This window comes from Elaeis guineensis, chromosome 2, assembly GCF_000442705.2.
Source record: "Elaeis guineensis isolate ETL-2024a chromosome 2, EG11, whole genome shotgun sequence".
NCBI classification, from domain to species: domain Eukaryota; kingdom Viridiplantae; phylum Streptophyta; class Magnoliopsida; order Arecales; family Arecaceae; genus Elaeis; species Elaeis guineensis.
Genome location: NC_025994.2, coordinates 9,176,580 through 9,200,816, shown reverse-complemented (window position 1 = coordinate 9,200,816; position 24,237 = coordinate 9,176,580). Strand labels below are relative to the sequence as shown.

Sequence of the window (24,237 nt, the reverse complement as noted above, 5' to 3'; positions counted from 1 at the left end):
GAACTCTAGCTCCAGAAGTGAATGCACAAGTATAAGCAACAAGTTATATTTACAGAAGAAAAAGTAACCAATATACATGAAAGATTGATTAATATGTGAGTCTTTACTCTCATTTACCATCCAAAATGGTGCTTCCCGATCTACAGATTATATTAGGGAGAGAACCCAAGTAGTGCAAAAAAATGCAGGAGAAAGGGAAAACAATAAAATTATAGGTCCCACCGAGATTTGAACTCGGGTTACTGGATTCAGAGTCCAATGTCCTAACCACTAGACCATGGGACCACGACAAAATTAAATATTCAAATTATTAATAATAAATATCATTTATTTTAGTCGCCGGTACTCGCCTTTACCGGTTTGCGTATTTCGCATTATGGCACGCTGGTTTCCAAAATTTACTGTAACTCACCCGTGACAAGAGCTCCCCGGTCTCCAACTCCACCGGGCACCGGCTCTTCTCCTTTCCTCCTTCCTTCCGTTTAGCATGCTCCAGATCCTCATAATGTGGCCGGTGAGTCGGGCTCTGTAATCCCGCCGGCGGTTCTCGTCCTCCACCGCCGCCGCCGCTTCTCTTAACAAGAGGAGATGGGACGCGGTGGTGGTGGGCGGCGGCCACAACGGCCTGACCATGGCCGCCTACCTGGCCCAATCCGGCCTCTCTGTCTCCGTCCTCGAGAAGCGCCGTCTGGTTAGTGGCTCTGCCGGCCTGACCATGGCCGCCTACCTGGCCCAATCCGGCCTCTCCGTCTCCGTCCTCGAGAAGCGCCGTCTGGTTAGTGGCTCTGCCGTCACCGAGGAGATCGTCCCCGGCTTCCGCTTCTCTCTCGCTGCTGTTACCTCCAGAGCCCCCTCCACCCTTCCAGCTCCAGTATTCGCACGTCATTCTTTTTACCCCCCCCTCTCTCTCTCTCTCTCTCTCTCTCTCTCTCTGTTGGTTTCATTCTGTCTTGGCTCAGAGAGCTCGAGTTACGGAGGCACGGGTCGAAGCTTTTACTTCCTTGTCTCGATGGCTGTTTTCTCCCACTGGGCCCTGATGCGGATCTGATGAACCTTTCGGAGATTGCCAAGATCTCCAGGAAGGACGCAAGGACATGTCCTATGTGATACCTCCACTACTGCTCTCGATGTTCTCACCTTTGATAAAATTTTTGGTAAAATCTCGATGCACTCACCTTTGAATCAATGAAATATTGAGAGGCCCTTATTGTTACGTACGGATTTTATGCCATCAAAATCACAGTCCCGTTTCTAGAGATAAAATTTTTATAATTAAATTAATTATAAAAAAATTTTATGATCAAAACATCACCTTCTGTTACGCACGTATATTGAGATATTTATCAAAAAAAATTAATTATATAATATTTATTTAAATTATTTAAATATTTTTAAATTTTATTTTTTTTAATATTTTAATGTATGCGTGTAAGCGCATACGGCCATTCATTTTTTGTTAGATATTTTTAAAATATGTTTGATAATAATTTTTTACATGATCAAAAGATGGATGGCCATACTTTATAAACATGGTTCATAAAGTAATTTATATGCATTTTTTCGAAGCTAGATGTCAGTATATGTATTACATATGGTTAATTTGTGGAGCATATGACTAATGAGATGAACTAATGACTATCATCTCATTAGTCAAAATTGTCTGCAGAATAAATAAATTTTTTCCGTAGGTGTCTTGAAAAGAAATAAAGTGAAAAATATCTAGAAATGGTGGGATAAGAGAAAGATAAGGAAGTTACATGATTATGATTTTTTCTTGCAACAAAATTTTTTTTATGATTTTTTTTTTACTATATAATTTTTATGATGAATATATATATATATATATATATATATATATATATATATATATATATATATATATATATATATATATATATATATATAATTAAAATATTTTGTGTTGTAATTAGTAGAGATAAATTACCTTATGATGAATATATATATATATATATATATATATATATATATATATATATATAAAATTAAAATATTTTGTGTTGTAATTAGTAGAGATAAATTATCTTTACGATGCAGTAAAGGTTTGAGTTCTGCAAAATATAGACCGTAAGATTTGCCTGATATGGGATGTAGACAATGTTGTTCGCTAATGATAATAAATTGGCATTTGAGTCTTGAAGTTTCGTGTATATCGTCCTTCTTCTTGCATCGGAGAAAAGTTTATACAGTATATGGGAAATGGTTTTTTTTTTTTTTTTTTTTTTCAAATGGCTTGAATGGTGATGATGAAGTTGCTGGAGTAATATTCGAGGGGGAAAGACAGCAGAGAAAGAGAAAAAGAAATGGTCAAAATTACAGTATACTGTGCTAAGCATCAACCTGGTTTCTCCGTTTTAAGTTCTTTTCTCTGGTCACGTATGCAGTGTTTAATCTGAGACCCTTATGATGGTGAACAGCTCTTAAAAAAAGCTGCTCACCTAGTTGTAAATAGTGTTTTCCTTCACTAATAAAAGCTGGGTAACTATTGCCTCCTTCCCCCTCAAAAAAAAGAAAAAAAAGGGGCTTATATTGTCAAAATTTTGCTTTGCTTTGCTGACATCATTCAAGTTGTAAACCATGAAGCACCTCCCTTTCTGCCCCTCTGAAACGAGCTGTGGCTCATACAACGTATGTTCATTGACTTATTGTGAATGACATGCTTGATAAATAAAGAACAAGTACCATATAAAGCATTTCATTGAAAGAGTGGGCTAACAGACCTGAGTCTTCACATGACAAATTTATCTCAGGTTACCCTAACATTCCGCAAACCTCAGCAGCATACATGAAATGTCTGGTTATGACCGCAACATCTGGACATAAGTTCGACTTCAACCAAAACCCATCTACCCGACCTGTCACCAGCAAGCAAACACCCTTCGTTGCTGAGATGGCAAACACATGAGCTTATAATGGCGGCCACCACCTTTATTGAAGCTCCATTTGTAATATTATATTACTTACCAGTGATAACAAGTGCATCTCAATACAGGAAATTACTAGCAGATGTCAAAATTATTGTCAATACATGGAAGTATGGCCATCCATCTTTTGATGTGCAGTACATTTCTTCTGATGTTCAAGGATGATTTCTACAGGACATAGGCATCAAAAGTGAAATGGGGGCCTCCTTCCTTGTCAAGTTTCCACCCATACAAACATATAGCCTGTACAATAAGATATGCCCTGTGGTTTGTCATTATATTTAAATTCCCATTTATTTGTCAAATATATATGGAAATCCATTGATGCTTTTCTTAGTATTTTGGTGGCATGAATCTGTTTTTTGCTATCTCTTGGATTTCACCTGTCAATGATGAACCAATCAACCATCAGTCTTCTAAACATTTGAATGACTGTGCATACATTTGAATGAGACAGCGTGACAAACTGACAGTGGTTTACTATCCATGGTGGCAATTTAAAGAACTTTGTTAATTATGACATCGGCAGATACAGTTAAGACAAGCACTTGGCTTTTGTTTAATATTTCCATGTGCATAAAATTTTAAATTGATGTTTCTTGGTAGTGGTACCAATTCACTGCTGCTGCATAACTGAATCAACATGCGACCCCTAATTTTTTTTTTTTCAAGGAAAGAATAGTAACAGAAGTATCTAAAGGACACTTCTGCTGGATGTCCCCCTATCAAGAATCATTATTCATAAGATGCAGCTATCTAAGATGAGGAAAATGGGATTTGGCGCTAAAAGAAATATAGGCCAGCATTGCTTATGGTTAACCTGTCTAGGATGTTATTTTCAGTCAAGCACTCCATATTTACAGGTAATATGGAGGGGGGAAGAATTTCAGAATCTTCTCAGTTCATAGGCTTCTGCTTGATGACTTCCACTAGTTTCATTGGTAGTGAGAGGCTATTAATATTCTGTCGAGACAAGATGTGGCTTAGCAGACTCTTTAATTATCTGATCCATAAAATCAGCAAAACAACTCCAAATCTTAGGCCTCATTACTATTTTTTATAACCTACAATTTTATGTGGAGGTTTCCTGGACATTCTAACTTTATTTAAGATATGTTATTTCTTCTTTGGAAGCCTTGTCCTACATCAGGTGAAATTGTTAATTCTGGTTGGAGCTGTTGGTTTTGTTCCATAAGCTAAATTCGAAGATGGAAATCTTTGCTGCTAAATCGGGTTCAATAATCATTTAAGATTTAATTCCTTTTAAACTGTATGGCTAGACTACATACCAAATCATGATTCCTTATCTTTAGCAAATTTTTAACAATACAATCGCATTGGAAAAAATTGAATTGTTTTATAATTTTGTTATTCAAGAAGTAGGTAAACATCTCATGTGCTGTGCCATATTTCCAAGATTGCAAACTGTACTGTTTTTCATTTTAAGTTGATTTAGAGGAAACAGTTGTATTATCACAAGGTTTGGAGGCAAAATGTGAGGACTCATTTTTCTTATTTGGTGATGTGATTCCCTTTGCAAGTAACTACTGTCTCCTCACTTTGTTCAACACCATCTACTTTAATCACAAAAACATTCTTTACTATCATAACTCCAAATAAGATTCTAGTTTACTTGCTACTCTTTACGCTCTAACAATGACCAGTCAACATTGGTAGGCAGTCATAACCATTCAGAGAAGACTATGATAAGTTGTAATGATTTGTTCTTATCTGACAAAGGCTTGGCTTAAGATTATCTTGACTTTATAGCTGCTGCTTGTTCTATATCTCTTTAAAAATATATATTATGCTTAACAAGAAAACAGTTTGCTACTTGCAAACTATGGTCCCAAATTCTTTTACCTTAAGGGGCTGTTTGATTGCTGCAATGCAGTTGCATGAAATCCAAGTACAGGCTGCAATATAATTGCTTGTAATTGGAATTGCTGTTGTAGAAAGGGACCTTAGTTGGTTGTCTGTAATTGAAAACTACAAAAATTACAACTGTTTGGTTGTTTGATGTGGAAAGTGATATTGGTACCTTGTAAGTGAGCTGGTGAGATTACCTCCCTAGAAACAGTGAATTGTTCGTGATTTCTACTATCATAATTTGTACCATAATATTTTTATAATTACAGTAGAAAAGTAATATTGTTTTTAAATTATCAATGGATTAGTATAAGAATAATTACTATAGTAAGTAAATGAATATACAGGATTGATATTTAATAACTAGATATATTATTTATCATATGCAATTATCATAACTAATAACTAATAATTATCTATATTAGAATATTAAAATAATATTGTAAGAATCTTGTAATAAGATTATAATAATAAGAGAATATTATAGTAATATAATTATATTCTAGTAACCGGAGTATTGTCATAATATTATTATAATATTCTAATAATATTAATAAATATCTGCTATTATAGTAATGCAATATTATTATAATGATATTATGTTAAAATAATATGATAGTAATAATAATACCACAGTATTATAATATACTAGTAGTGTTATTATAATATAATAATATTATAATACAATATTTTTAAAATAATAATAATGTAACATAGTATAAATAATATATTATATTGTAATAGTAAAATACCATGATGTTATGATATAATAGTAGTATTATAATATAATACTAATAATATTATTGTAATATAATATTACCATTATTTTGAATAATATGTTTATGATACAATAACATTATTGTAATATAATTAAATTATTATAATATTATTAGTTACAGTATAAATGTTCTAATAGTATAATACTAATTTAGTAATGTTATTATACTACTAATATTATTTAATTACAAGGGCATTGTGAAGACGGAGAAGGAGAATGAGTGGAGTGGTGAGAGTTCCCCTTCCAAAGGGCTTTCTCAAGTATAACATTCCTTGTATTTGAAACTGCGACCAATTCTGATTACAATTCCAATTACAAGTTTTGAGCTTCTTTTGTAGTTGAGCTCCAATCTGCAGTTATAATTGCAGTCATCTAAACAATTTTTTTGGGTGCCTGCAATTCTTTAACTTCTGGCTGCCAACTGCAGGCAATTAAACAGCCCTTAAATCTCTTTATTCTATTTTCAGCTTTTAAATTTGATGCTTCTGCACTTTGTGATGGAAATTTAACAAGTAGAGAAATCAAGCAAAATATGTGAAAGATGCAGTGAACAAATCAAACACAGAAACACCAAGATTTACGTGGAAAACCTCCTCAATATGAGGAGTAAAAACCACGGCCCGACACCCACAACTTCCACTATAATCAAATAATAGGAATGCACAAGATTCCTCTCTAGTTATCAACAACCAGAGGCATACATCAACTTCTCAACACAATAAATCATCAAGAATCAATATTCTTAGCAGCCACAAACATCTAATGATGCAACAAGTGAAGTTGAGAAGATATTACCAGAAAATAGAAAAATTTTGAAGAAAACGGCAAGCAGAAACCAAAGAAAAAGGACTCCAATTCCGATCTCCACCGTCCAGATTGAAGAACCAGGTGTCGAGAATATGCAGACCAAATTTCAGTTTGATCCAACGGTGAACGAATTCCCGGCAACCACTTTTGCGAAGGCTGCACAAAAAAATCTGAAAAAGGAACGATCTCTCTTTTTGCCGTCTTATGTTTCTGATCTTCAAAACCTCTTTTTCTCCGTGGGTGCTCTCCAAAATTACCTTTTTTAAACACTAGGGTTTCTTTTGGAGCAAAATAAAAATGAGTCATCAATATGGATTTTGACCCATATAGGCTTTGGGCCATTCTCCACATAGGAGAGACCCAACCCAACAAATCTCCCCCTCTCGACTATGTGGAGAGGGTCGTCATCCCAGCAATATGACGACAAGCTTTGATCTTCTCTGATGGTAATGCCTTTGTCAACATATCCGAACCATTATGATCAGTGGATACTCTCTCAAGTAGTAACAACTTAGCATTCAATACATCTTTAATCCAATGGTACCTCACATCAATATGTTTCGATCTCGAGTGAAAAGTAGAGTTCTTAGCAAGGTGAATAGCACTTTGACTATCACAGAATAGGACATATCGATCTTGCTTGAAGCCTAGTTCCTGAAGAAATTTCTTCATCCATAGCAACTCCTTGCAAGCTTCAGTAGCTGCAATAAACTCTGCCTCTGTGGTAGAAAGTGCAACACATTTTTGCAATCTTGATTGCCAAGCCACAGCTCCCCCTGAAAAAGTGATCAAGTAGCCTGAGGTAGACTTGCGAGAATCAACATCCCCAGCCATGTCTGCATCTGTGTAACCAACTAACACAGATTTCTCACTTCCAAAACAAAGACTCAGACTAGAAGTACCCCGCAAATATCTCATAATCCACTTCACCGCATTCCAATGGTCTCTCCCTGGATTTGAAAGAAAACGGCTTACCATGCCAACTGCATGAGCTATGTCTGGCCTCGTACATACCATTGCATACATCAAACTACCTACTGCTGAACTATAAGGCACACTTTGCATATCTTCTTTTTCTTCATCAGTAGAAGGACTTTGTTTACTACTCAATCTAGTAGCAATAGAGAAAGGAGAGCTAACCGCTTTGGCTTTATCCATTTTGAATCTTTGAAGAACCTTTTCAATGTATTTTTCTTGTGATAAATACAGTTTCTTTGTAGTTCTTTCCCTAGTGATCCTCATGCCAAGAATTTGCTTAGCAGGCCCTAAGTCTTTCATGGCAAAGAACTTGCACAACTGTTTCTTCAGGCCATCAATTCTAGAAGCATTCCTACCAACAATTAACATGTCATCAACATAGAGTAAAAGAATAATAAAATCAGCATCAGAGAATTTTTGCACAAAAATACAATGATCAGTGGTAGTTTTTGTGTAGCCTTGCTCCCTCATAACTGACTCAAATTTTTTGTACCATTGTCTGGGTGCTTGCTTCAAACCATAAAGACTTTTGTTCAACTTGCATACAAAATCTTCTTTTCCTTTTACTCTAAAACCCTCAGGCTGTTCCATGTAGATCTCCTCCTCCAAATCACCATGGAGAAAAGCAGTTTTTACATCCATCTGCTCAATCTCCAAATCAAGACTAGCAGCTAAGCCAAGAACAACCCGAATAGATGACATTTTCACAACAGGAGAAAATATTTCTTCAAAATCAATTCCTTTTCTCTGACTGAATCCTTTAACCACCAATCTGGCTTTGTACCGTGGATGAGAGTTATGTTCTTCATGTTTAACTCTATAAACCCACTTATTTTTTAGAGCCTTCTTGTCTTTAGGCAATTTCACTAGCCCATATGTATTATTCTCATGTAAGGAATTCATTTCATCTTGCATGGCCTCAATCCACTCCTTTTTCTGCTCACTATCTACAGCCTCTTCAAAACTCTCAGGTTCTCCTCCATCAGTCAATAAGACATATTCATCAGTGGAATACCTAGTAGATGGCTGTCGTATTCTAGTAGATTTTCTGAGTGGCATTGTTGGAGAGGTTTCTATCACTGCTGGCTGATCATGATCATTATCATCTGTCTCATTGTTTACAGGTTCATCTGCATTTTGTTCAAGGACTGGTGTGGAAGGGACTATCTCCAAATCAATCAAATTATCAGTGTATTGAGGCACTGATTTCTCAGTCTTGTCAATATCCTGTATTGTCTGGTTTTCTATAAACACAGCATCATGACTTCTAATGAGTTTCTTGCCAATAGAATCATAAAACCTATAACCAAACTCATCCTGACCATAACCCACAAAAATACACTGTTTTGTCTTCACATCGAGCTTGGATCTCTCATCTTTGGGAATATGCACAAATGCCTTGCATCCAAAGACCCGCAAATGATTATAAAAAATATCCTTGCCTGTCCAAACTCTGTTGGGTACATCAAACTGCAAAGGAACACATGGTGAGAGATTTAATACATGAACAACAGTGTTTAAAGCTTCTCCCCAAAAGGATCTAGGTAACTTTGCTTGTGAAAGCAAACATCTGACTCTTTCAATCAATGTTCTGTTCATTCTCTCAGCCAACCCATTCAACTGTGGTGTCTTTGGTGGTGTTTTCTGATGCCGAATACCTTGCTGTTTGCAATATTCATCAAATGGCCCTGAATATTCACCCCCATTATCTGTACGAATACATTTCAACTTTTTTCCTGTCTCTCTCTCAACTGAAGCTTGAAACTGTTTGAAGACATCTAATACTTGATCTTTATGCTTCAAAGTATAAGCCCACAACTTTCTTGAATGGTCATCAATGAAAGTAGCAAAGTAAAGTGAACCACCAAGTGTACTTGTCTTCATAGGACCGCACAAGTCAGAATGCACCAAGTCAAGTATGTTCTGCTGTCTAGAAGAAGGATGTGACTTGAAAGACACTCTATTCTGTTTTCCTGCTAAGCAGTGAGAACACTTCTGCAAATGTGTACTCATCATACCAGATAATAGATTCTTCTTGACCAATAAAGCCATTCCCTTCTCACTCATATGACTAAGTCTTTGATGCCACAACTTTGTTTCACTCATATTCTCTACTGCATTAACAACATCTTTGGAGAGCCTTGCGTGCAACAAATACAAAGTGGAAGACTTCTTGCCTCTAGCCACAACCATAGCACCTTTGGTGAGTTTCCACTGGCCATTGGAGAAAATATTACAAAAACCATCATCATCCAGTTTACTTGCTGAAATCAAATTCAAACGGATGTCTGGAACATGCTTCACATGCTTGAGAACTAATCTGGTACCATTGTTTGTCTCTAAGCAAACATCTCCAATGCCAATAACTTTAGCAACACCGTCATTACCCATCTTCACAACCCCAAAGTCACCGACCGTGTAAGATGTAAAGAACTCCTTTCGAGAAGTAATATGTGTCGAAGCACCACTATCAATCACCCAACTAGTTTCGTCATATGCTAAGTTGACAATATCACTGTCATAAACAAGAAGAAAATCTTCGGTAGTGGTGGCAACTCGTCCTTCATTGTTGTTATCATCATTATTTTTTTCTTTATCTTTATTATTTTTGTTCTCTCGCTTTAACTGTCTGCAAAATCTTTTGATGTGCCCTTTCTTACCACAATGATAGCACTCAATATTTGCAAACTTATTTCTGGACTTGCTTCTGCTACCTTCTTTATTCTTCGGCCCACGGCTCTTACTTCTCCCCCTGGTCTCAGCAACTAGAACATCTGACTGTGAAGAGGAATATTGTGACTTTCTTCTCATCTCTTCATTCAAAACACTACTTTTAGCCATATCCATTGTGATCACACCATTAGGAGCTGAGTTAGATAACGACGTTCTAAACGTCTCCCATGAGTCCGGTAGTGTACCAAGAAGCCATAAGCCCTGTACTTCCTCATCAAATCTAATACCCATAGCAGCTAGTTGATTTATGATTCCCTGAAAGGTGTTCAGATGATCTGTCATGGGGGTATTATCTCTATATTTCAAAGCCATCATCTGCTTGATTAAATACAGCTTATTATTTCCAGTCCTCCCTGCATATAACTGCTCAAGCTTAGTCCACAAAGTTCGTGCATGTGTCTCTCCAATAATGTGGTTCAATACATTATCATCAACCCACTGTCTGATGTATCCACATACTTGTCTATGTATCAAGTTCCACTCTTCATCAGTTTTATCAACAGGTTTTTCAGAAGCAAAAACAGGTAAGTGGTATCCTTTCACATAAAGAACATCCTCCATTTTTGATTTCCAAACAGCATAATTAGATCCATTCAAATTGATCATTCTACTTGAATTAACTTCCATTGTTCGACACAGGACAACAAATCAACGAACCTGGCTCTGATACCACTTTGATGGAAATTTAACAAGTAGAGAAACCAAGCAAAATATGTGAAAGATGCAGCGAACAAATCAAACACAGAAACACCAAGATTTACGTGAAAAACCTCCTCAATACGAGGAGTAAAAACCACGGCCCGACACCCACAACTTTCACTATAATCAAATAATAGGAATGCACAAGATTCCTCTCTAGTTATCAACAACCAGAGGCATACATCAACTTCTCAACACAATAAATCATCAAGAATCAATATTCTTGGCAGCCACAAACATCTAATGATGCAACAAGTGAAGTTGAGAAGATATTACCAGAAAATAGAAAAATTCTGAAGAAAACGGAAAGCAGAAACCAAAGAAAAAGGACTCCAATTCCGATCTCCACCGTCCAGATTGAAGAACCAGGTATGCAGACCAAATTTCAGTTTGATCCAACGGTGAACGAATTCCCGGCAACCACTTTTGCGAAGGCTGCACAAAAAAATCTGAAAAAGGAACGATCTCTCTTTTTGCCGTCTTATGTTTCTGATCTTCAAAACCTCTTTTTCTCCGTGGGTGCTCTCCAAAATTACCTTTTTTAAACACTAGGGTTTCTTTTGGAGCAAAATAAAAATGAGTCATCAATATGGATTTTGACCCATATAGGCTTTGGGCCATTCTCCACATAGGAGAGACCCAACCCAACACTTTGTCGCTTAATCATTTCTTGATTTCTATACATGCTTTTGTTTCAAGCTTGTTATGATGTCTGCAGGTCATTTTCCCAATGACAAAAGCCGCAGTCACTCAAAAGGATGTTGGAAAGTTTATTGCCTTGAATCCACAGCTTGCGGGCTGCCACATCATACAGAAACTGGAGGTTAATTTTGAATTCTTCCTGTCATTGGGCATACATGTCCATTTGCTAGGCTAGATGGACACAACGTGGATGTTCTTCTCCCCAAATACCTGTATTTGAGATGAATTATGGTCCGTCTATTGTAGGGGCATACAGGAAATTATTGTTGTTTTATGGAAATACAGAAAATTATTTTTGCTACCGCCATATGTTGACTAGGATAGAACTGTAGTCTGACATGGATATTGGGCCTGAGGACTTCAGAATCCTGCTCAATTCTTGTTCAATTGCTTCTCTCATTTGAGATAGATAAAGGCACTTGAGAGTCTACGGCCACCTCTCACTGAATGACCATCCCATTCTTTGTTGTTAGGGCGTCATGTAGGCATCAAAAAATTCAGCAGTCTCCGAGTATTTCTCATCAAGTGGCACTTTATTGAAGCCATGATACATGTTAAGATATATGATTTGTGTTGGGGAATACCCACCGACCGACCGACAGTCGGACCCACCGACCGACCGACCGACGGCCGGAGGGACCGACCGACCGACGGCCGGAGGGACCGACCGACCGACCGACAGCCGGAGCGACCGACCGACGAACGCCATCACCGGCCAATTCACGGCCCTTAACCGACTAAGGATGTGTCGGGCGGGCATACTTTTCCCGACCGACTGAATCTGGAAGTCTGATGGCCGACTCACGTAAGGCTCGCTGACCAACAAAGGGGCCCGAATCTCCACCCGACGCCACTCAGCTGGCCACCGACCTAGGGTCGGTCGACTCCTCCGATCGCCGTACAGCCGCCAGAGCGTGTCAGTCCTGACAGCAACATGCGGCATCGCCACCTAGGGGCATTATCCCGCCTAGGGCATTGTCAACCCTAGTGACTTGACAGCCCCACGGCGATATGACACTTTTACGGCGACTCTGACAGTCTACAGTGAGTTGACAACTCCTCAATTGTCTGCGCCATTAATGACGGCGCCATACCACGCTCCACTATATATATCGGGGAAGGCAACAGTGCTAGGGGGCCACTTTTCGACTTCGAAACCACAGGCTTGCTCCTCTCTCTCTCTCTCTCTCTCTCGATTGAGCTCTCTGTCTTCATTTCACTGTTGCCCCAACCACCTCTCTGACTTGACCGTCGGAGGGTCCCCCACCGGAGCCACCTCCGGTCAGTGTGGACTTTTCTTTTTGCAGGCGCTCGTTTTCCGACGATCAGGCGACGAGGAGATTGGCCGCAACAGATTGGCGCGCCAGGTAGGGGGAGGGCAAGCTATACGGCACCAAGCCTCCCCAAGCAGGAGATACTGATGACGAAGACAAGAGCCCAGCGATCGAGGATCACCGAGTCGGCGAGGCGCTCTTCCCGTCGGGAAGAGGCCTCCCCGCCACCCTTAGCGGCGGAGCCCAGCTCTCCACACCCCGCGGTGACCACGGAGGCGCAGATCGCGGCCATCGTATGGCAGATGACCGTACTGACGGACGCGGTCAAGAGCCTCCAGCAACAACCGGCGGCCCGTCCGATGCCCTCCAGGAGCAACCGCCGACGCCCGCGCCGATCCCCGTCGCCTCCGCGCGAGCGCCCGCAACAGCGCTCCCACAGGGAGGAGGAGGGACGTCCATGGCGCGATGACCGACAGTCCCAGCAGCTCTCTCCTCCCCTGCTGGAACGAGCGAGGAAGGAGAAGCGACCGCGAACACCGTCCGCCTCCCTCTCGAAATCTTCCGGAGACTCCACTCCTGGGGTCTCTCAGCACCGACGGACGGACGACTACGAGCGCAGGTTCGAGGAAATCGACCACCGGCTTGCACAGTTGCAGGTGGACGGTCAGAAGTCTTCGAACGACGTCGACTTCCAGACCGCCCAACCCCTCTCCCGACTAGTTCTCGACGAACCGATCCCCAGTCGGTTCAAGATGCCGCACGTGGAGCCATACGACGGCTCCACCGACCCAATCGACCACCTTGAGAGCTACAAAGCTCTCATGACGATCCAAGGGGCAACCGACGCTCTCTTCTGCATCGGCTTCCCAGCCACACTCCGTAAGACTGCCAGGGCCTGGTACTCCGATCTTCGATCGGGAAGCATCCACTCCTTCGGGCAGCTTGAGCACTCTTTCGTGGCCCACTTCAGCACCAGTCGGAAGCTGCCGCGAACATCGGACAGCCTTTTCTCCCTTAAACAGGGGGAGAATGAGACACTCCGACACTTCGTGGTGCGATTCAATATGGCCACACTTGAGGTCCGGGACCTCAACAAAGACATGGCTATCTCAGTCATGAAACGGGGGCTGAGGGCGTCCCGATTCACCTACTCTCTGGACAAGACCCTCCCTCGAACGTACGTCGAGCTGCTGGAGCGCGCTTACAAGTACATGCGCGTGGATGAAGGAGCTTCCGACCGACGCTTGACCGAACCCAGAGGCCCGAAGGAGAAGCGGAGGAAGGGTCGGAAACCCGTCGAACCCAGCAGGCCCCCGACCGATAGTCGGGTCTCGCCACCCCGATGAAACCAAAAGTCACCCCGACAACAGACTCCAAGGCCGACACGCCCCAGGTATGATTCCTACACTCCTCTCTCTGCTCCTCGTGCGCAGATTCTAATGGAGATCGAGGGGAAGGAATACCTGCGACGGCCTCCGCCTCTGAAGGCAAAAGGCCTCGACCGTCGGAAGTATTGCCGATTTCATCAAGGCCACTGTCACAACACCGAGCAATGCATCCAGCTTAAGGATGAGATCGAAGCCCTCATTCGTCGGGGGTATCTCGATAAATTTCGGAAGAACCCGCCGACCCAACCAGTTGCCGACCGATGACCCCAGCCAACTGAAGAAGCGGCGACTAATCAGCCGACGGCCGGGGTCATCAATATGATCTCCAAGCGGCTGGGCCCGGGGACGTCTGCGGGAGGGGAGCCGACGAAGAAACTACGCCCGGACGACATAATCACTTTTACAGAGGAGGACGTTCGGGGCATCCAAACTCCCCACGACGATGCTGTTGTTGTTTTGGCAACAATAGCAAACTATGATGTAAAAAAAATTTTCGTTGATAATGGAAGTTCGACAAATGTTTTGTTTTACTCGACCTTCTCCCGGATGCAACTGTCAACCGACCGACTTAAGAAGGTCTCCATGCCCTTGATCGGCTTTGCCAGGGACGCTGTCGCGACGGAAGGAGAAATTACCCTGCCTGTGACGGCCGGCACCGAACCACGGCAAAGCACGGTCCACTTAACTTTTGCGGTCGTCCAAGTGCCTTTGGCCTACAACGCCATACTTGGACGACCCGCACTAAACGCCCTCAAGGCAATCGTCTCGACGTACCATCTCCTTGTTCGATTCCCGACCAAAAATGGGGTCGGGGAGGTGCGCGGGGATCAACAGCTCGCCCGACGATGCTTCCAGATCTCCGCTCAAAACGACAAGTTGAGGGGCTCCCTGACGATCGACAAGCTGGACCAACGGGAGGAGGAAGAGCAGGGTTCGCCGGCCGAACGGCTTGAGTCGATCCCGATAGCAGAAAATCCTGACCGGAAGGTATGGGTCGGATCTCAACTGCCCGACCCCGAACGACGACGATTGACGGAGCTGCTGATGGCCAATGCCGACATATTTGCTTGGTCGGCAGCGGATATGTCGGGCATCCCCCAAGAGACTATAACCCACCGACTCAACATCGATCCGACGATGAGGCCGGTGAGGCAGAAGAAAAGGTCCTTCGCTCCAGAGAGACAGAGGGCCATCGACGAAGAAGTGGACAAGCTACTCGAAGCGGGCTTCATCCGAGAATCCACGTATCCCGATTGGCTCGCCAATGTTGTCATGGTCAAAAAAGCCAACGGAAAGTGGAGGATTTGCATCGACTATACCGACCTGAACCGAGCCTGCCCAAAAGATAGATTTCCACTTCCAAAGATCGACCAGCTGGTGGACGCGACGTCCGAATTTCGACTGCTCAGCTTCATGGACGCCTTCGCCGGATACAACCAGATCCGGATGGCGCCTGAAGACGAGGAGCATACCGCCTTCGTGACTCCCAAGGGCCTCTATTGTTATCGGGTGATGCCCTTCGGACTGAAGAACGCCAGCGCCACCTACCAACGACTTATCAATAAGGTCTTTAAAGACCAGATCGGGCACAACATGGAGGTATACGTGGATGACATGCTGGTGAAAAGTGCGCAGATCTCGGATCATGTTCGGGATCTCGAGGAGACCTTCCGCACTCTTCGACGACATCGAATGAAGCTCAATCTGACTAAGTGCGCTTTTGGGGTAACTTCAGGAAAGTTCCTCGGATTCCTCGTTTCTCAGAGAGGGATTGAGGCCAACCCTGAGAAAATAAAGGCGATCCTCGACATGCGTCATCCGAACACCAAGAAGGAGGTCCAACAGCTGAACGAAAAAATCGTCGCTCTCAGCCGGTTCATTTCTCGATCAGCTGAAAGGTGCCTCCCATTTTTCAAAACTTTGCGGCAGGCAAATAATTTTTCTTGGTCGGATGAGTGCCAACGGGCCTTCGAAGATCTGAAGAAGTACTTGGCTTCCCCGCCGCTACTCGTAAAGCCGCAGGTCGGGGAGACCTTGTATCTCTATTTGGCCACATCTTCTGAGGCGGTCAGTTTGGTGCTCGTCCGAGAAAATGAGAACCGAACCCATCAGCTTATCTACTATACCAGCAAGGTGCTCCACGGCACCGAAGCCAGATATTCGGAGATGGAAAAGATGATTTTCACCCTGACCGTCTCCGCACAACGACTCCGTCCATACTTCCAGGCTCATGCCATAGTGGTGCTCACCAACCAGCCCCTGAGGGCGATATTGCGCCGATCGGATACATCTGAACGACTGGCAAAGTGGGCGATGAAGCTCAGCGAGTTCGACATTCAGTACCGACCGCGGCCTGCCTTGAAGGCTCAGGTCTTGGCCGACTTCATCGCCGAATGCCCGACCACCGACCTAGGGTCGGGAGCTGCGGACCCGGGATGAGACGCGGTCTCCGAGCCAGACACGGTCTCTACCTGGGTACTGCACATCGACGGAGCTTCAAATGCTCAGGGGAGTGGGGCAGGGCTCCTGCTCAAAAATTCGGATGGGGTAATCGCCGAGTACGCCCTCCGATTCGACTTCAAGGCCTCCAATAACCAAGCCGAGTACGAGGCACTCCTCGCCGGCTTGAGGATGGAAAGGGAGCTGGGCGTCGACAGCCTCCGGGCATTCTCCGACTCTCAGCTGATCGTGGGGCAGGTCAAAGGCGAATTCGAGGCCCGAGATCCGACCATGATTAAATATCTTCAGAAAGTGAAGGACCTCGTGGCACGCCTCAGGTATTTTAAAATTTTCCTCATCCCTAGGTCAGAGAACGCCCGTGCCGACGCACTCTCCAGACTGGCGACTTCGACTTTCGACTCTTTGGGTCGGACGTTCGTGGAGAACCTCGAGCAGCCGAGTGTCAACCGGGTCGACGAGGTGCTTCAACTAACAGCTGAACCAAGCTGGATGGATCCGATCGTCCGGTTCCTAACTGACGGGATCGGCCCCGAGGATCCCACGGAGGCCAAGCGGCTCCGATGGTCGGCCTCTCAATATGTAATCATGGACGGCTGACTCTACAAAAGGTCATTCTCCCTTCCATTGCTTAGGTGCTTGGGACCGACCGACGCAGACTATGCTCTCCGAGAAGTGCACGAAGGGATTTGCGGAAATCACTTGCGGGGCAAGTCTCTAACCTACAAAGTCCTGCGACAAGGTTACTACTGGCCTACCATGAGGAAGGACGCGGCCGAGTTGGTCCGGAGGTGCGAACCTTGCCAGAAGTACGCCAACGTACAACACCACCCGGCCAGCCAAATCGCTCCTATTGTTGCTCCATGGCCCTTCGCTCAGTGGGGGGTCGACATTCTCGGTCCTTTTCCTCCAGCGTCGGGTCAAAGAAAGTTCATAGTTGTCGCCATCAACTACTTCACCAAATGGGTGGAGGCCGAACCCTTGGCGCAGATCACCGAGCGGAAGATGGAGGACTTTGTCCAAAAATCTATCATCTTCAGGTTCGGGTTGCCGCATACTATCATCACCGATAATGGGCGGCAATTCGACAACCAAGACTTCAAAAATTTCTGTGCAAGGTTTCACATCACGCACCGACTGACTTCAGTCGGGCACCCACAGTCCAACGGCGAAGTCGAGGTGACCAATCGGACCTTACTCCACGGACTCAAAACCCGACTAAATGAAGCCAAAGGCCTCTGGGTCGACGAGCTAGGCTCCGTCCTGTGGGCTTACCGAATGACCCCCCGCGTTCCGACCGGGGAGTCGCCTTTCAGCTTGGCCTACGGGACGGAGGCGATGATCCCACTCGAGATTGGACTGCCGTCTTCAAGGGTCGAGCAGTATCAAGAGTCGGACAACTCCGATTGTCAGAGGGCCGACCTAGACCTCCTCCCCGAACTGCGAAACGAGGCTCAAATTCGCATGGCTTCGTACCGACAGAAGGTAGCTCGGTATTACAATGCCAAAGTCAGACCAAAGCTCTTCAGGCCTGGTGACTTGGTCCTGAGGAAGGCAGAGGTCTCGAAGCCCCTGGACCAAGGGAAGTTGGCTCCAAACTGGGAAGGGCCCTACACGGTAGCAGAAACCTATGGTCCGAGAGCCTACCGACTGGAGACTCTGGAGGGGAAGCCCATTCCCCGAACGTGGAACGCCGATAACCTGAAGTTGTATTACTAATGAACTCTGTACTTGTCCAGTCGGAATACAAATCCAGTTTGAAATCTCAGAGTTTATCTCTTCGACTGACGATCGGCGCCCGCCAAGGTTGGGCACCGACGTGCCAACTCGGACTTGGTATCCGTGCGAAACCGACGGCTCCATAGTCGACGATACATCGACCCTTACGAGGATCGATATATTTATATTGACGGGAGTTGACACTCCTTCGACGGTCGACGATACATCGGACCCTTACGAGGATCGATATATTTATATTGACGGGAGTTGACACTCCTTCGACGGTCGACGATACATCGGACCCTTACGAGGATCGATATATTTATATTGACGGGAGTTGACACTCCTTCGACGGTCGACGATACATCAGACCCTTACCAGGATCGATACACCATATTGACGGGAGTTGACACTCCTACTACGGTCGAACTTTCGGGCCAGACCATCGGCTAACACGCCGATCGGGCCCCGACCAAAGAAAGGCGGAATGCCTGCGCGACCGACGTCGCGACTCCCGACCGAGCTGCGGCCGGTCGAAGGATATTCGGCTTGCCACTGTCTATCGCACAATGCGACCTCGGTCATATTCATGACTCACCGATCGAGCTGTGGCCGGTCGAAAGATATCCGGCTTACCTCCGTATATCACGAGGCGCAATATGGGTACCCGACACAAGGGTACCAGGATCCGACTTGCCGTCGTCTCCTCGACTGAATGCGCCGGACGACATTCGACTGAACGCGTCAGAGGGGACCCGACTACCGAACCTTTACCACGGTCGGTCGGCTCCCGACTCAACGGACGCGCCCGACTGACGACCTTGACTATCAAAGGCCGGTTGAAAATCGGGACTTGGCCTACCTTCGTGGCGGCGTGGGTTGCCGAACGTCCTAACCGACCTATATAAATTGGCAACTCACGTGTTCGAAGACATTCAACAACACACGAGAAAAAGAAGATCGAGCAGAGAAAAAAGTAAAGGACTGATTTCATTGCAGGTCAAAAGGAGTTTACAAAGTCAGGCCGAAGCCCGATTACGAGTGTTCTAAAAAAGGGAAAAGACAAAAGAAATCAAAAGTCGGCAAGGCCGCGATCATCCTTCCGAGTCGATCTCCTCAACCGACGGAAGATCGGGGATAACCGGTGTATCGACCACGATCGACGCTGGGTCGACGGCCGAAGCAGGACCGTCGGTCGGTGGGGGGCTGGCAGTCGGCGCCATTTGCTCCGGGACGGCTTCCTCCGCTACGGCGATGCCTCCCGATGGAGGGTCGGCCATCTCTTCAGTAACTTGCTCCTCGGCCCCCGACGGAACGATACTGCTGAGGTCCAGCTCTGGGTACAGGGCCTGGACCGCATCCCGACCGTCCTCGTACCCCACCCGGTACGATGCGAAGCCAGACTCCAACATTTCCTCCCGTTACTGGTCGGTGGCACGGAAGTCGTCCACCGCCCGGCTTGCCGACTCCTTGGCCGACCTTGCTTCCTCTTCCGCCCGACCGAGCGCGTCCTTTGCCGACTCTGCTTCTGCCTTCGCTATGTCGGCGTCGGCCTGGGCGATTGACAGATCCTCCTCAGCTTTGGCGAGCTTCTCCAGGCTGACCCGAAGCTGCTCGCGCTCGCCTTCGAGTTCGGTGGCAACGCCATCCCGCTCGCGCCGCAGACGATGCGCGGTCCGGCCCTTGCGTTTGGCTTCTTTTTTGGCCGACCTTAGCTCAGACCCGAGGCGGGAGACTTCATCCACCAACTTGGCCTTCCGATCGGCCGACTGCTTTAGGTGGTCGACCAACATTGCCCGGTCGGCTTCGGCCGCCGCCGACCTTTCCTTCCAAGCCGCCCGGACGTTCCCGAACCTCCGGTATCCGGCTTCAAGCTCCGACATGGTGTAGATCAGCTGCCGACGCAAGCGTTTCGTCAGGAAAACAAAGTAACGAGAATACTAAGGAAAAAGGAGGCGAGACAGGACTTACCTCGACCATGATCGGGTAGAACGAAGACAACATCTCGGTCACTTGCCGAGACCTTAATGCCTCCACGTCGGCCGGGAGGAGGATTCCCTGGCACAGCCTCCTGGCCAGGTTGTGGTCGGCCAACGCCGACGCCCCTTCGGGGAACTATGCGCTGGGCGGCACAGTGCGACTCCCCGACCTTGTGTCATCCGCGGGGTCCATCGGGGTCTTCCCTCGATCGGCCGCCCCGACCGACGGAACCGACAGGGAGGGGATGCTCGAGGTTGAACCGGCACCCCCCGTTGTAGCCACAGACGCCGCCGGATGATGTTCGGTTTCCCGAACATCATCTGGCGCCACTCCCACCGGTGAGGCCGTCGATGTTCCTTCGACCGCTTCTTCCACCGGCCTCTCCTCCGGATGCGCTGCCGGAGCCGCGAGCGCTATCACCGGCTCCGACTGGTCGGTCGCCGACGCTTCGACGGTCGGCGCCGCGGGAGTGGGCTTCTTCTGTGGACGCGAAGGTCCTGCCCCCGATGCCGGCCTCTTCCTTGCTGCATACTGCCAAATCTCGGCGTCGGTTGGCCGCATCCTTGGAGGTGTCCCTGCGATACCGACAGAAGTGTTAATCTAAGAACTGGAATAAGGGCCGAATGAAAAGAGGACCGGGGGATCGGGCGATACCTAGTCGGGGGACCAAGCTCAGGCCGGCGTCATAGAGAGCTTGTTCGGTAACAAGCTCCCTCTGCTTCGGAACCGACATTACTTTTAGTCGGTGGAAGTCCTCCCGGTCGTCCGCCTCCACCCGGCTGTTGTCATTTGCTTCGGTTCGAGGCACGCCCCAGTGGGAGGGGAAGCCCCAAGGAGATGGAGATGAGACGAAGAAAAACTGGTTCTTCCATCCGTGGATGGACGATGGAAGACCAGTGATGAAGGAGAGACCCTTCCGGAGGTTGAAGAGCCACCACCCTCGGGCTTTAGGGTGGGGTCGGAGCACAAAAAATGCCCGGAAGAGCGAGATCCGAGGGTTGGTCAGCAGAAGCTGACACAACAGCGCGAAGCTGATTATCAGTCGGACAGAGTTCGGCGCCAATTGTGCCGGATAAAGTCCGTAATAATCCAACAGATTCTGGACGAACTCCGGAATCGGGAGCCGAAGACCCGCGCGAAGATCTTCGACGTACAGCGCCAGCTGGCCCGACGGAGGATTGTTAACCCGACCGTCGGCCCCTGGGGCGGAAAGTTGAAACTGCTCCGGGATGCGATACTGCTCCCGAAGCCGATCAACGTTCGGCCCCGAAAGCGAGGAGACCTCAGCTTCCGGAGTCGACCGAGAGTCATCGGTCGGATTTCCCGACCGAGCCCCCCGTGACGGATTTTCGGCCATCACACCAGAACCGAACAAGAAGCAAAGAAGAAGAAGAAGGAGAGGAAGAAGAAGCAAAGAGGAAGAAGAAGAAGAGGAAGAAAAAAGGGAAGACCACGAACCGGAAATAAACCCTTTGGGGAGCGGGAGGAGAGACGACTGCCGGCGACGACGGAGAAATCGCCCGGACAGAGTCTCTGCAGCAAAAACGTCAACAATAAGGTCTTGGGTCCGGATGGTCCTATATATATAGGGCCGTCCGATGGGCGAGATGCCCCCGCGCCGACCGAGTTCTCACGGATATGCGACACGTGACGGCTTTCGGGCCCTCCTTTCGGCCCGATGATTCGGTGCGCCCATCCCGGGACGGCCGCACCGCCCTCATTTAATGTGAGGGGCGCCGGCCCAACCACCTCCGACACGTGGCGAAAGGGGCCGCGGTTCTGAATTAAAGCACCTGCGCCGATTCGCGTTCCCGATGGGACGCTTGACGACAAGACGTGACGTCTGACGACGGTCTGCGTTCCCGGGCTGGGCGACAGTCTGCGTTCCCCAGAAGGCACCGGATATCCGGTCGCCTGACACCGAATCGTCCGGCACCCGACCTCCTGACGCCGACGTGATGTCTGACGATGACAAGACGGGACATCTGACGACGACAAGACGGGATGCCTGATACTGACGTTACATCCGATGTCAGCGAATCGCTCGGCATTCATGAAGCGCCTGACATCGTATCCACCCACGGTACGGTCAGAATTGGGCACACAGTGATCCCACTCCTAGCCGCCCAGCGTTGCTGTCCGAGCAATAGCGTCGGCCAGCTCACCGTCCGACTCAGGAGTGGAGGGGGGCAACTGTTGGAGAATACCCACCGACCGACCGACCGACAGCCGGACCCATCGACCGACCGACCGACGGCCGGAGGGACCGACCGACCGACGGTCGGAGGGACCGACCGACCGACCGACAGCCGGAGCGACCGACCAACGAACGCCATCACCGGCCAATTCACGGCCCTTAACCGACTGAGGATGTGTCGGGCGGGCATACTTTTTCCGACCGACTGAACCTGGAAGTCTGATGGCCGACTCACGTAAGGCTCGCTGACCAACAAAGGAGCCCGAATCTCCACCCGACGCCACTCAGCTGGCCACTGACCTAGAGTCGGTCGACTCCTCCGATCGCCGTACAGCCGTCAGAGCGTGTCAGTCCTGACAGCAACATGCGGCACCGCCACCTAGGGGCATTATCCCGCCTAGGGCATTGTCAACCCTAGTGACTTGACAGCCCCACGGCGATATGACACTTTTACGGCGACTCTGACAGTCTACAGTGAGTTGACAACTCCTCAATTGTCTGCGCCATTAATGACGGCGCCATACCACGCTCCACTATATATATCGGGGAAGGCAACAGTGCTAGGGAGTCACTTTTCGACTTCGAAACCACAGGCTTGCTCCTCTCTCTCTCGATTGAGCTCTCTGTCTTCATTTCACTGTTGCCCCAACCACCTCTCTGACTTGACCGTCGGAGGGTCCCCCGCCGGAGCCGCCTCCGGTCAGTGTGGACTTTTCTTTTTGCAGGCGCTCGTTTTCCGGCGATCAGGCGATGAGGGGATTGGTCGCAACAATTTGTAAGGCCACTAGTGCCTAGTTCTTTATGTTTCTTGATGTTAGTTGTTGATTGTACTTTCATCTGAATTTAACATTTTAATGGTGTGCAACCCTGCAGGTTTTTTAGTTATGCACTTGATGGAAGAATATAGTTCCAAGGCACGAGATTCTGGTGGAGAATAGGATAAACTCAAAGGTTACAGGCTGACGTTGAGAAACGAAAAAGGTTTGAATCTGGTGGCACATATGTTGATATTAGTTGATCCAGTAGCATACTTTTTTTCTTCTTTTTTATCTTTGAGTTTAGTCAGGAAGGGCACCAAAGAGCTTATAACTGTCTGGTCGTCATATTTTAATTTGTTACTCTTGATATGGTTCATCGTTGTTTTTCACATTGCACCCAGACTTTTCCTTTTAAAACTTGTTTCAGATTCTGAAGGGCATTTGATTCTGGTCCATTCTCCGGATTTCGGTGATCAGAAGCATGTTCTCCTGTTTTAGATGCTCATATCTGCTGGAGTTTTGGAAGCTTCTCCTTGAACAATTGATCATGGCCCCATGATCATCCTGAAGTTAATCAGCTTAATTATTATCTAATGCATACAAGCACCTGTTTTTTATGAACTATTTTTCTACACAAGCTCTCTATATCGACACTGCTCGAACTTCTGCTGTCTGCATGGTTCTTCCTTGTTTGAGGCACTGCACTCACATGAAAATTCGAGTGCCAATTGTTTCTTTTGAAGCTTGTAAATTGTCAATTTAACTCTAGAATGCCTTGTGTAGATTGGCTGTAGTAGCTGAAACGAGGAAAAAAAGAGTGGAAAGGTTAACAAGCCCCTATGCGAATTACTTATTTTTCTGGGTTAGAGCTAACGCAAAGTCACGAATGACCATGAGACGGGTATCGGCCAACGAAATGACTGTTGCTTTGCCACATTTTCCTTAATGCGACAAGT

General features: G+C 46.5%; 1 long non-coding RNA gene and 1 other non-coding gene across 2 annotated transcripts; both read right to left on the bottom strand.

Annotated features, from left to right (window-relative positions):
• Window positions 1-213: 213 nt before the first annotated feature.
• TRNAQ-CUG (transfer RNA glutamine (anticodon CUG)) lies at window positions 214-285 on the bottom strand. The gene has a single exon. It is a non-coding gene; the product is annotated as a tRNA-Gln (tRNA).
• A 2,399-nt stretch (window positions 286-2,684) lies between these two features.
• On the bottom strand, window positions 2,685-3,026 carry LOC140855412 (uncharacterized). Its single transcript, XR_012138348.1, has 2 exons — window positions 2,983-3,026; window positions 2,685-2,873 (listed from the first exon to the last, which is right to left on the bottom strand). It is a non-coding gene; the product is annotated as an uncharacterized lncRNA (long non-coding RNA).
• Window positions 3,027-24,237: the final 21,211 nt, after the last annotated feature.